Genomic DNA, 14,293 nt, shown 5'->3' on the forward strand with positions numbered 1-14,293 from the left:
TGGGGAGGGTCCTAGGGCAGGTCAGGTGTGAAAAAAGAAATCAGATAATTGGCCAAAGGTAAACAAAGACCTGGAAGAACCTCCCTGTATAAATGACTTAACTGCCTCTTTACTGTGCTTCTCCTCATTAGGGAGGCTGCCCACACCCTTTCTCTCCAGGTGTGCATCTCTGCCTTGCTTCTATCTTAACTAAACAAACTTTCTCTGTGTGCGCTCCCACTTGTTTTTGTGCTGTGTCTGTAATAATAAACTTGTACCTGTTTTTACCGTTTTTGTCCCCATGAGAAATGCATTTTTCACTGGGGGCAAGATCCAGGGGGCGTGGTGGCCAGGATTCCTGGTTTTCATCCAGGCTACCCAGGTTCAGTTCCTGGGCAGGGAATTAAGATCTCGCTTCACACCACCCCTCACTGCTGCCTCTCCGAGATCAGGTAGTTCACCAGCTTAATAAAAATAGGGGGAAAAACTGCTATGAGAGTTTAGGTTGAATGGTAATTGGTGTAATGTCTTGGTATCAGTGAACCTTTAATGCTAGTGCTTTTACTGCCAGATAGCCTGTAATCTTCAGTCATTTATGAATGTCTAGTTTCCACTCAGTCACCAACCATCCAGCACGCCTTTCTGTGGGTCATTAGAAACCTCGAGGAACACAGAGGTGAAAAGATGATCCCTGCCTTAAAGAGGCTGGCAATCTAATGGGCATGCAAATGAACCATGGGTAGCTTGGGAAAGCCCCCCACGTGTGCCATTTGCCAGGGTGAGTCAGAGAAAGCTTCAACTGTCAAGTGTTTGAGATGACATAATAGTATAGAGTGCAGGTGACATAAGACTCACATTTCCCATGCTAACCCTGAAATCTTTCCATCTATCCCTGCCTCTTTATTGCCACTGAAATATTCCTGGTTTAATCCCTTATCATCTTTCCATCTATTAAATTCTCCCCTAAGTGCCTCTAGAAAAGAAATTCCTGATCTCCTTCCTGCCTTTAGGCTGATCTAGTTAACACTCATATCTAGGCCCACCGGGTCTAAAACAACAACACAAACAAACAAACAAAAAAACCCCTTAATTATAGGGACTTCCCCGGCAGACCAGTGGTTAAGACTCTGCACTTCCAATGCAGAGGGCGCCGGTTCAGTCCCTGGTGGGGGGGGGGGGGGGGGAACTGAGATCCCACATGCTATGGGTATGGCCAAAAATCTTAAAAAACAAAAACAAAACATTAATTATGAACTCAAGCCTATCTCCCACACTGCTGACAGTTATCTAAGAGACATAAATAATGATGAGATTCTCTATTTTTTTCTGCCTACAGTAGTCACTCTAATTTTCTTAGCAAGTAATTGAAGGGCGTTTGTAATATGACTTTGGCCTGCCTTTTCTGCCACTGTTCTTCATTCACTCCATGCTCCATTCTGGAGGAGATATTAACTCCCTGAGTAACGCATGAACTTCCACATCTTCCAGATGCCGCTTTAGGGAAACCAGGTTCTTGAAGCCTCCCTTACTCCACAGGCAATGTAAATTATTTCCTCTTCAGAGCTCCACTAGTCTTTGACTAAAATATATCACAGAGATCTATCACACTGTATTATTGGTTTTGGTGTACAAAGTCATTGTTGTCCAAACAGTATATAAGAAAGATGAAAAAGAGGAGAGTGGAAAGAATACTTCAGGGTTTGAATTTGAACTTTGGGGTTTTGTTTTGGGTTCTGGGGCTGAGCAAATGTATCAACCCCCTCCCACAAAGCATCACCTGAACTGAACCAGGAAGATTTTAAAGTGATCAGGGTAAGGTTTATTAAAGTAAGACTACTAATCCCTTCCCTTACCCCTATTTCTCCAATCTTCCCCTACCCCAATCTCTCCAAAAAAGAGACACCTTGCAAACCTGGGGATTGGAGCAGTAAGAAAGGTGGGAAGACTTAGCCTAAGAGGTTAAGTCACACTACATAGTTGGTAGTGCTGGGAGAAAATTATTTAGATTCATGGGAAAGAGTCTGGAGCAGTTGTAGAATACAGGAGAACTTAGGATTGCAGAGATGGTCTTGTGAACAGGGTTGCTTTGGTTTATGAATAGAGTCTCCTTCAGTGCTGTGATTCCTTTGTATTTTATTTTGAATTGCTTGGCTTACACTTTTTGTTGTATGTTTGTTTGTTTAATTCACCTCTGTGCAGAGACAGAAACATATAGGGCCATAGGATTTATTAGAGAATGTATTGTGAAGTATGCAAAAATTTGTATATGGCATTGCCTCTCACCTTATTCACTTCTTTTGATACTTCAGAACTCATACAGCATCCAAGTTAGTCAAGTGTATTACCTCTCCAACTTTTCCTCATATCTTAAATGCCGAGGGCACTGTTCTAAGAGTCCAGACCTTTTCGTACCTTTTCACTACATAAAATGTCACCTTATGGATCTGACTCCAATAAAGGTTGGCACTCAGCTAATAGTTAAATAATGGATTAAATCATATACATGTATTCTAGGTAATGCCATAGCTAATAATCTGTTATTCTTTTCAGATAAAGCATATATTCAATTTAAGTAAATATAGGTCTTCAGTCTCCCATTTAGTCCATCATCCAAATAAGCACTTATTAAGAACCTTGAAATGATCTTGAAGGAGCAAATAAATAGTAAGAATTACAAGTATGCTGGAAGATTTTCATGAAACAAAATTTGGGGCAGTGAGGAATTTAAGAACCTAACAAATAATATATATTCTCACTTTAAGCATCACTACTGTATACCTTAGTATATCTATCTGTTAAATCAAAGTGATATTTGTCATCATTTTACAATTCTCACAAAAAACACAAAATAGCTCATCAGTATGGCTTCTGCTGCTTTCCCATAAATATGACTCAAATCCCATCTGTGTGTTTCTAGTGTTAATAAACAGAAAAATAGTTGACCCAGCCATCTTAACTGCCACACTTCCATGTGGCAGTTTATAAAAATTTACATCCAGAAAACAAGGCATATCCACCGTCCATGCCAGTCCCTCAGCACTAGTATGTTCTTGATATCTAGCCAAGTTACATAATCCTCCAGTATCTGCTCTACCATCACTTAACTCATGCAAGTATATGGGAGTGTTGTTATCAAAATCACCAACCTTGAGAGCTTTAATACTGAAGTTAGGTTTTAGAACTATGGCCAAATTTAATGGCTATGGTACAGAAAGATTACTTCATGAATCATCTGGTTTCATAATTGACATCTAGTATATAATTTAATTCACTAAAAAACCTTAAAATCTTGGAAGAGCATGATTCCAGACTCATTTTACAGGTGCACAAATTGAGGCTCAGAAAGGTTAAGAAGCTTGTACAATAGTTCATATTTGTACTATTTGTGAACTAGTACAAATGCCCCAACTTGAACTAAACTTCCTATAACATTTGACAATACTGATTATCTCCTTCTTGAAATTCTCTCCTCCCATGGCTTCCTTGAATGTTTGGCTCCCATGGATCCTCTCTCCAACTTTGGGACTTCTTTTTGTCTTCTTCAGCCTTAAAAACCTTCAACTGGGGTCTTTAGCTCTCTTCCATTTTTTTTATTTGTCCCAGTGACTCTCAAACTGTAGTGTGCACAGGATCCCCTGGAGACTTTATTAAAACACAGATTGCTGTGTCCCATCCCCAAGGTTTCTGATTCAGTAGGTCTGGAATGGGACCTGAAAAACTGGATTTTCTAATAAGCTTCCAGATGCTGCTGGTGGTGGTGGTCGTCCAGGGACTACACTATGAGAACTATTGCTGTATCCTCTTTTGCTAGGTAAACTCAACTTTCACCTTGGCTTCAAATTTTATCACAGTGTGTGTGACTTCTGGTACATTTCTAGTAGCCTAAATGGTTTTCTAACAAACACCTCAAAGTCAACATTCCACAAAGATCTCCTTTTGGAGGGGGTAAGAAGTCTTTCCCTCCATTCTATCTAATTTCTATGGCTAGAACTAGAGAGTTGGCTACTCAGTTTCCAATTCAGTCCAATTTCAAACCACTTAAAATTAGCCCGTGACAGTATTCAATTAGGAAATTCACTGTTTTGCCTTTATTGCACATTTCTCCAATGACAGTGATCATTAACAATCCAGTTTTAGAATTATTCATGTACTTGTCTTATTACTTTTTATAAAGTATAGGCTATAGGATGAATGGGACTATGTCTAACACATTTCTGTCCTCCATGACTTTTTTCATAGTCCTAAACCATAATTCATACTTTTTGAAAAAACAAATGAAATGGCAACTGGAAAGGTGGCAAGAGTTTCCCATACCATACTATACAGTGAAGAATCCCCCATTAGTGATTCCTAAGCCAAACAAAAATCTGCTCCATAACACTTTGGAGAAAATCAAAGGTAACTCTTCTATACAGAAGTGCTAGAGATCTCTTCTGTACAGGTTAGTGAAAGCAAAAAAATTCAAAGTTAATTGCATTGTCTTGAAGTACACTTACTACCTTGATTAAAAACAAGTTTCATGAGGTAGAGAAAATCAGGAAAATTCTAACTTTCCAATTGCCATGGGACTAAAGCCCATTGAAAGCTTTCTGAATACTGTCAATTAAGCTAACCAGGGCTTCCTTTTTGAGCAGGTGAATGTGTGCTTTTATGATATAAGTCAACGGTGAAACAGGATTTTATCTATTGAAATTTATGTTTAAAAACCTTTGCAGGAAAGCATATTTAGAAATGTAAAGACAAATCTTTGAATCCAGGACAAGTAAAGTGTATTTTAATCTGAAGATAAACTTTTTGGAAAGGAAACCATTAAAAAAATGGCCTATCTTTATGTGTGTTTTAAGTGCTTGAGTGACATCTGTTGCTCCGGTTTAAAAAAAAAGTCAAATATCATTGTAGTATAAAGTTTCCTATACATCAAAACACAATGCACATCCAATAAAAATAGAACTTGACACCTCAAAAGTAAATCTTCTTACTAAAGTACCACTTCAAAATCATGTAACGCTTTTTTTTAATGTAATTTTTTTCAGTTTTATTGAGATAAATTGACACGTAACATTATATAAGATTAATGTGAACAACATAACAACTGGATATACATATATATTGTGAAATGATTACCACAATAAATTTAGTTAACATTCATCACCTCATACAGTTACAATATTTTTTCCTTGTGTTGAGAACTTTTAAGATCTATAACACTATTAGTAATACTACTTTGCATAACCCCCCAAATCAAAAAGGGTATCAAACTAGAAATTACAAGTTATGTGGCAAGTAATAAAAAGGAAAAACTTTCATATGAAATCTATTATTTAAGATGACAGAAAATAAATGTCCAACTTACAAAAAAAAAAAAAAAGAACCAAGAGAAAGTATAAAGAGAGAATTAGTCAAAAGAAAAGCTAAGATAAAAGAAATGGAAAACAAACAAACAAAACCAGAAGAATGGATCAATAAAACCGAAAGCTGGTTAGTACAAAGAATCAATTAATAGATTAAGGGGAAAAAATTAATATTAGGGATGAGGCAGAAAATGAAAACGTGTAAAAGAAAATGTAAGTGATTACATGAGAATTTCAAGTTATAGTCTATTATAGTAAATAAATTGAACAGCTAGAGAAATTGATGTTTTGGTGATAAAACATAAATGATTATTTAAAAGTCGACATAACAATTACTATGGAAATTGGAAATTTACCATTAAGAAGAACTAGGCAGTTGGCTGTGACACAGGAGGAAACATTCACGTTAATTGAGCCAAACCATATCTTGCAAAAGTCTAGTGCAGGGGCTTCCCTGGTGGTGCAGTTGTTAAGAATCCTGCCAATGCAAGGGACACGAATTCGATCCCTGGTCCGGGAAGATCCCACATGCCGCAGAGCAACTAAGCCCGCGTGCCACAACTACTGAGCCTGTGCTCTAGAGCCCGTGAGCCACAACTACTAAGCCTGCGCCTAGAGCCTGTGCTCCGCAACAAGAGAAGCCACCGCAATGACAAGCCTGCCACCACAACAAAAGAATAGTCCACGTCGCCACAACTAAAGCAACGCACAGCAATGAAGACCCAATGCAGCCAAAAATTAATTAATTAATTAATTATTTAAAAGTCTAGTGCAAAATTTTATTCCTCCTCTATTAAGATCTTCTTGGGGACTATTATATAGGTACTTTTACTGGTTCCTTAAAGGAATTTACTATTTCATGGTTTCAAGAGCCTTTTCCCTAACACTGTATGATCACCGACCTGATATCAACTTCCTTTGCCAGTTGTTTGAAGGCTTCTGGAAGAATTTGAGTTCTTATGGCTTGTCCTTTATGTCCTCCCTAGGTGCAAAGCTCTTGACTGTCTACATATGTTGGGTATCCCTCAAACAAAAAAAGTATCACTTTTTGTGGAGCCCCAGAGTTGATGCCCAGGGAAAATTGAGAAACCCAAGAGGAAGGATTGGAGTCTAGAGTGATAATGAGAAAATAAGGCAAATTTGAAAAGAAGCGTAAATGAGTAAGTAGTTGGTATTAGAATGGACTGATGGATGGAGCAGCTAGATGTTAAAGGGCAGTTGGAAACTTCTAGGGGATTTCTAAGCAGGGGAGAGATGGGAATATAAGCCACCCCACCCCCCTCACTGTCCCCCAGAGCCAGGTGAACAAGGGGTGTCCCATGGGTGGCAGCTGCAAAAACCAGGCCACCAGACATAAAAAACTAAGTCACCAGCAGTATGGTGGAGTAAAACTCCCCTCCAGGAGACACTGGTGCACTGGAGTGTAGCAGAGGGAGAGCTTTAAGATAGTGCCTGCCCTCCAAGGTCTCTGAAAAGGATTATAGTCAGCCCTTAGATGCATATTTAGTTAGAGGCCTGCCCCTCAGGTCGCAGTCATAATGATTAGCTAATAGGCTTCCTTCACAGAAAGATCAAGCTTTTGGGTCTGTTGCCTTTTGCTGTGTCCTGGGGGTGGTAGCTGTTTAAGAACTCTTTCTCTGTTGGCTACAATCCTGTGGGACCCAAGAGGTCAAGCCCCACTGTCCTCCAGAGCCAGACAATGTAGAGGTATCTCTTGGCAGCAGCCACAAATATCTGGGTGCCAGACAGAGGGGTATGAGCTACTTTCTAGGTGACATCAATTATTACAGTCCCATGGGACAGCAACACAAACTCCCCTGGCTTCCAGAGCCAAGCGGTTAAGATGCATGCCTTTGGCAGCAGCCACAAAGATCTGGGCAGCAGACGCAGGTAAGAGCTCCCTTCCAGGAGATACTGGTGCTCTGGAGCATGGCAAAGGGAGAGTGCAAGGATGGCACCCGCCAGTCTCTGTCCCTGGAGAGTATTCCAGCAGGCTCCCAGATGTGTGTGTTAAATTAGATGCCTGCCCCTCAGGCTGATGCTTTAATATAAGCAGGTGAGCCTCCTTCACTTTATTTATTTTTTATTTTTTTAAAGTTTTATCTATACAATTTTTATTTTATATTTTTTAATTACAATGTTTTCTTCCAAGGTTATTGAGATGTAATTGACATACAGCGCGTATAAGTGTACAGCATAATGATGTAACTTACATCATGAAATGATTACCACAATAAGTTTAGTAAACATCCATCTCGTAAAGATACAGTATTAAACAATTAGAAAAAAATATATTTTCCTTGTGATGAGACCTCGGGATTTACTCTCTTAACGACTTTCATATATAACACACAGCAGTGTTAATTATATTTATCCTGTGGTACACTACATCCCTGTATTTATTTATCATAAAACTGGAAGTTTGTACCTTTTGACTACCTTCATCCCTCCCCGCAACCCTGCCTGCGGTAAGCACAAATCTGATCTCGTTTTCTGTGAGTTTGTTTCTTTGTTTGTCTGTTTATTTTGAGGTATAATTGACCAACAATGCTATATTAGTTCCTGGTATATAGCACAGTGATTCCATATTTCTATATATTTCAAAATGATCACCATGATAAGTCTACTTACCATCTGTCACCATGCAAAGACATTACATGATTATTGACTATATACTCCACAGAGTACATGTCATACCCATGGCTCATTATTAATTCTGTAACTGGAAGTTTCTACCTCTCAATCTCTCCTCCCCTGCCTCCCCTCTGGCAACCATCTGTTCTTTGTATCTATAACTATGTTTCTATTTTGTTATGTTTGTTCATTTGTCTTGATTTTTATTTATTTTTATTTTTTTATAAATTTATTTATTGTATTTATTTTTATTTTTGGCTGCATTGGATCTTCGTTGCTCTGCGTGGGCTTTCTCTAGTTGCAGCGGGCAGGGGCTACTCTTCGTTGCAGTGCGTGGGCTTCTCATTGCAATGGCTTCTCTTTGTTGCAGAGCATGGGCTCTAGGCACGTGGGCTTCAATAGCTGTGGCGCGAGGGCTCAGTAGTTGTGGCTTGCAGGCTCTAGAGCGCAGGCTCAGTAGTTGTGGCACCCAGGCTTAGTTGCTCCACGGCATGTGGGATCTTCCCGGACCAGAGATCGAACCCATATCCCCTGCATTGACAGGCAGATCCTTAACCACTGCACCACTAAGGAAGCCCTATCTTGATTTTTAGATTTCACATACAAGTGAAATCATATAGTATTTGTCTTTCTTTGGCTGACTTGTTTCACTAAGCATAATACCCTTTAGCCCATTCATGTTGCCACAAATGACAAGATTTCATTCTTTTTTATGGCTAAGTAAAATTTTACTTTATAGATGTATTGTGTGTATATATATATAATACATACCACATATATATAAATACATACATATAAAAATACATATATATATATCACATCTTCTTTATCTATTCAACTATGGATAGACTCTTAGGTTGCCCCCCTATCTTGGCTATTGTAAATAATGCTGCAATGAACATTGGGGTACATATCTTTTCAAATTAGTATTTTCATTTTCTCTGGATAAGTAACCAGGAGGGGAACTGCTGGATTGTACAGTAGTTCTATTTTTCATTTTTTGAGGAACCTCCATACTCTTTTCCATAGTGGCTGCACCAATTTACATTCCCACCAACAGTGCACGAGGGTTCCCTTTTCTCCACATCTTGTCAACACTTGTTATTTGTTGTCTTTTTGATGATAGCCATTCTGACAAGTGTGGAATATCCCTAATGATTAGTGATGTTGTACACCTGAAACTAACAGAATGTTATATGTCAATTATACATCAATACAAACTATTTAAAATGTACTGGTGCAATGGGCAACATCATCTTTAAGGAGTTCAGTTGAGTCTCTCATCTGTAGAACAGTTTGATGATACATCGTCACAGACCAGTGTTTGTTAAGAGCTATGAGGATAATGTATTCTCTCAAGTAACAGAGGTCAGGGGCTGCACTTAAGAGCCTGAAACTAGGGGACCAGAATTAGCATCAAAATTGCCAATATTGGAGGGGCAGCTGAAGTGATTTACCTTTTACCTAAGGACTTTTGAGGTGCTAACAGACAATGTCATTCTAAGACAAACAGATGAGTAGCCAAAGAGAGTGCTGCTTAACATCTATAATCAGAAGAAGGCAAAGTTGGAGGAGCAGGAGACTGAGAATGGTTGCACCAAAAAAAAAAAAAAAATAGTGATGCCTGCTCAGTTCATGTGGCAAAGCTAATTTTCAAATACAGAATCTGTTGACTAAAGAGATCGCTGGGTTCCTAGGAGGAAGGACATATCAACATCATGACAAATAGATAATGTAGTGATTCTCCCAGTCCTTTCCCCAAGAAACCTACAACCATTTCCTTGGTAGACAATATGATAGGGATAGAGAAACAACTAGAATTGAGAAGAAACAACTAGAATTGTGTTCACCATGGGAAGGTAGATACAAGCGTCACCATTAAAGACTAAAAGAAGCAGTAGTGGTTGTATGTTTCACATCTCCATTGAAATCACCAATCCATCCTTTACAGGAAACTTATCGATCCAAATGAGTGATTATAGACAACCAACTCTCCCAAGTATAATGTCTTATTGTGGCTGCTATGTCAGATATACTATCATTCCTGGAGGATATTAAAATGGCCTCAGGTGCATAACATGCAGCCATTGATTTGGTAAACTAGTTAATTTCTGTTTGCATCAGAAAAGAGCATCAAAAGAAGGTAGCATTCATGTGGCATGGATAACCATATTTGTATATTTGCCTCCAGGGCCATGTCCACCTTCCTACATCTGGCATAATATTATCTGAACAGATTTAGACTCTCAGAACATACAGAAGACATCATACTGATTCATTATATCAACAGCATCATGCTGATGGGACCAGGCGAACTTGAGTTGGTTAGTTCATTAGAGGTCTTATAAGGAGATATACATTCCAAGGTTAGGAGATACACCTTACAAAGATTCAGGGACAATTCACATTATCGGAGTATTTAGGGTTACAGTGGTATAGGTAATATTCAGACATACCCCGAGAGTAAAGGCAAATTGCTTCATGGTGCCTTCCCTACCACAAGGAAGGTGATGGCTGATATATATGCTTCTTTGCATTTCTGAAGCAAACATTTCACACCTATGAATACGATGCTGGATGATAATGAAGGTGACCATCTTTGAGTGGGAACACAAGGCAAGAAAGGGCCTTGCTTTCTTGCTAGCCTGTGTAAGCAGAAGCCATAATTTGGGCCATAAAGTCTGGCACAGCTGATGTCTTTGACCCTGTGGGAAACTGGTGGTAGGGGTAAAGAAGTGGTGTGGAATCTGTGGCAGGCCCCAAAGGAGAATCACAACGTAGGCCATAGGGTTTTGAAACAAGGCCATGCCATCAGACTATGGAGAGACAGCTCTCGGTGCATTGGGGGAACCTGAGCAAAATGAGCTTTTTGTCCATGTGGCCCCATATGAGCACGTGTCCTGAATCATCGAGTATCAGCTAGGTTTCTCTGAGTCTGCCAATCCATAAAATCATATGGATCTGGCAGCAATTCACAGAAAACTCAAAATAGAACATCCAGTACCAAGCTCATACAAGAGGAGAAGATATGTGTACATTGTATGAGCAGGGGTCACCATATCACTCACCATGGTTTCACCAGTCACTTCACTCAGCTTCCATATATGCCCACATGGGGGCTTTGTTCAGTCAGCTAAATGAGGAATAAAATGCCTGACTTTGGTGTATGGATGGGTAGGCTTGGTATGTGGGTTCAAACCAAACATGGAAGATGACTGCATAACATTCCTCTTCAGGGATGACTCTAAAAAGAGAGAAATAACAAAAAATCATATTCTTGGGCAGTTTTATGGCTAGTACCTTTGTCGTCTACCTTATGTGGAAGGTCTCCAAGTAGACTACTTCAGGTGGCTAAGAGCCTTGTGAGCTGGTCAGGGCCTGAAATAAAAAGGACTAGAGTGTCAGAGAAAAGGTGTTCTAGGGTAGAGCTATGTGGCTGCTCATATAGCTGCAATCAGGAAGTGTGAAGGTTTTCTTTTTTAAGTATAGTTGATTTACAATACTGTGTTAGTTTCAGTTGTATAGCAAAATGATTCAGATATATATCTCTATATATCTCTATATGTATCTATCTATCTATCTCTATATGGTGCAGATTATTTTCCATTATAGGTTCTTAGAAGATATTGAACAGAGTTCCCTGTACTATACAGTAAATCCCTTTTGCTTATCTATTTTGTGTACAGTAGTTTGTATCTGTTAATCCCATACTCCTAATTTATCCCTCCACTCCCTCCCTTCCCCCTTTGGTAACCATACGTTTGTTTTCTATGTCTGTTAGTCTGTTTCTGTTTGCCATATAGATTCATTTGTATTATTTTTTAGACTCCACATGTTAGTGATATCATATAATATTTGTCTTTTTCTGCCTGACTTACTTCACTTAGTATAATATTATCTAGGTCCATCCATGTTGTGGCAAATGGCAATATTTCACTTTTTATGGCTGAGTACTATTCCAGTGTATACACATACCACAGTTTGTTTTTTTTTAAATCTTTTGGCCATGCCACACAACATGTGGGATCTTAGTTCCCCTAACAGGGGTCGAACCCGTGACCCCTGTGCTGGCAGAGCAGAGTCTTAACCCCTGGACCACCAGGGAAGTCCCATGTACCATATCGTCTTAAACCAATCATCTGTAGATGGGCATGTGGGTTGTTTCCATGTCTTGGCTATTGTAAATAGTGCTGCTATGAACATTGGGGTGTGTGTATATTTTTGAATTACTGTTTTCATTTTTTCCGGATATATACCCAGGAGTGGAATTGCTGAATCTTTTGGTAGTTCTATTTTTAGCTTTTTAAGGAACCTCCATACTGTTTTCCATGGTGACTGCACCAATTTACATTCCCACCAACAGTGTAAAAGTGTTCCCTTTCCCCCACATCCTCTCCAGCATTTATCATTTGTAGACTTTTTAATGATGGCCATTCTGACAGTTGTGAGATGATACCTCATTGTGGTTTTGATTTGCATTTCTCTAATAATTAGCGATGTTGAGCATCTTTTCATGTGCCTGTTGGCCATCTGTATGTCTTCTTTGGAGAAATGTCCATGTAGGTCTTCTGCCCATTTTTGATTGGCTTTTTGTAGCACAGCTTCATGCCTATCAAGAAGCTTCCATCCTGGAAAAGGCCCTGAGCAACCAGGCAGACAAAATGACTCAGCCAATCAACATTAGACAATCTTCACCATTGACCACCACAGAACTGGCACAGTGGGCACATGAACAGAGTGGCTATGGTGGCAGAGGTAGTGGCTACAGTGAGCTCAATAGCATGAACTCCCACTTGCCAAGAAAGTCAGTCCAGGTACTACCGTCTCTAAATGTCCAACTTGCCAACAACAAAGATCATTGCTGAAGTCCTGAGAAGTCACTATTTCTCAAGAAGACCTAGCAGCTAATTGGTGGGAAGTCAACTACCGTGGGCCCCTTCCAATCTGCAAGGACCAGCGTTTGGCCCTCGCAAGAATAGATAGCAATTCTAGATGTGATAAGTAGCCTTTTGTGCCTGCGGAGCCACAGCCAGCACGAGTATTGGGGGCTTGCTTATGAAATGTGTGATCTTTAACCATGGAATCCCACGTGGCTTAGGATGTGAACAGAGACCTCAGCCTTCAGTGAATGAGGTAAAGGAATGGGCCCATCCCAATGGAATCCATTGTTTGCATCACATCAAATATTCACTGGCAACCACCCGCACACTGCACTGCAATGACCTACTGAAGGCACAGCCAAAACATCAGCTCAGAAACAATATCCTGGAAGGATAGAGTGCCATCCTTCAGGGTACAGTGTGTATGTTCAATCAAAGACTGCTACATGGTACTGTATATCCATTATGAGGAATATATGGGATCGGGAAGCAAGGAGTAGAAGTTGGGTGGCCCTACTTACCATGACTCTTAATGATCCACTGGTGGTTTTTCTGCTTGCCCTCCCAGCAACTGTGTGTGCTCCAGGGCTCTAGGTAGGTCTTCGTCCACAAAGAATGCACCTTTGCCAGGGACACAGCATGAATGGCATGGAACTACAAGGTACAGCGGCCATCAAGGCCCCTCAGTCATCATATGTCCAAGGACTAGCTTGTGAGAGGAAGAGTCACCATTACGGATGGAGTCATTGACCCGGAGTAGCAGGGGAGTTAAGGCTGCTATTCCTCAGTAGAGGCTTGGAGGATTACCTGTGGAACCCAGGTGATACTCTTGCCAGACTGCTGGAACTCCCTTGCTTGGGCAATGGTAACTGGAATGGACTTGTGCAACAATCTTGGCCTGAGAGGTCTCAGACTCCTCAAGGATAAAGATGCAAAATTTTTAAACAAACAATAAAGAGAGTCCCCTGTTTTCCCCGTATGTTCTATTCTGCCCCCATCTACTTTCTCCTTTCTTATACTCATACCCCATGAGTATCTAAAACTACCACAAGGATTGCAGAAACAGTTCTCAGCAATGGTGTTCTGTTGGTTATCGGGACTCCTCCGAGGGGCAGGATAACAGGAAAGTGCCTCATGCACTCGTCTTCGTTAAACGTGAAACTGCTGCTAAAGTTAAAATATAGGACAGTTCCTCCAATTCTTCCTCTTACAGAAACCCTGAGCCTGCTTCAGTTGTGAAGCCACCTGGTCTGCTGTTGTTCTCTGTTATGCCTCTACTCAGTGAAGGCTTTACCCTCTATTGGAGTCACAGAAATCTTTAAAAAAAAATAAGTTGGTGTCATTGCTTGGGAGAGGGCGGAAAATTTTCCAGCACTGCCTGGTTGGGTCAAAAACAGAACCGATCAAAGAACCCTAATTTTCTTTGGTGTGGAGGTAAGTCCTCCTCCT

Source organism: Balaenoptera acutorostrata, chromosome 3 (assembly GCF_949987535.1).
Source record: "Balaenoptera acutorostrata chromosome 3, mBalAcu1.1, whole genome shotgun sequence".
Taxonomy (NCBI): Eukaryota; Metazoa; Chordata; class Mammalia; order Artiodactyla; family Balaenopteridae; genus Balaenoptera; species Balaenoptera acutorostrata.